At 34.4% G+C, this 465-nt stretch overlaps 1 protein-coding gene across 7 annotated transcripts in view; it reads right to left on the reverse strand.

Moving 5' to 3' along the window:
- The window catches only part of LOC116689159 (ral guanine nucleotide dissociation stimulator), a 65,908-nt gene that overhangs the window by 30,371 nt on the left and 35,072 nt on the right, over positions 1 to 465 (reverse strand). The window lies entirely within an intron of this gene.

A 465-nucleotide genomic window follows, 5' to 3' on the forward strand; every position in this document is an offset into this window, starting at 1 on the left:
TCCTAAATATTTAGGCTATTCACTGAAATCTTGAATTCACCTTACGAGAGCCTGTTCAATGGCTAAATGTCATCCTCCTCCACCTTTGTCAAATATATTAATAACAAGGAAATAGTAACTGAGAACAAGTCTGGTTTTAAAAGAGAGCTATACATATTTATTACAAATTGTTATAAGTGTTGTGGATACATATTTACAGCTAAATCAATCAATACTAGAGACTAGACTAGAGATAAATGCTAACGTCAGCATGCTAACATGCTCACAATGACAACGCTAACATGTTGATGTTTAGCAAGCAGAACGTTTACCATGTTCACCATGTTAGTTTAGCGTGTTAGCGTGCTACATTTACTAATTAAAGCACTAAACACAAAGTATAGGTGAAACTGATGGTAATTAGTTCTGCAAGTATTTGATCATAAAATTAAAATGTTGACCTGATGATGGGGCTGAAAGAAGGGG

Source organism: Etheostoma spectabile, chromosome 5 (assembly GCF_008692095.1).
Source record: "Etheostoma spectabile isolate EspeVRDwgs_2016 chromosome 5, UIUC_Espe_1.0, whole genome shotgun sequence".
Lineage (NCBI taxonomy): Eukaryota > Metazoa > Chordata > Actinopteri > Perciformes > Percidae > Etheostoma > Etheostoma spectabile.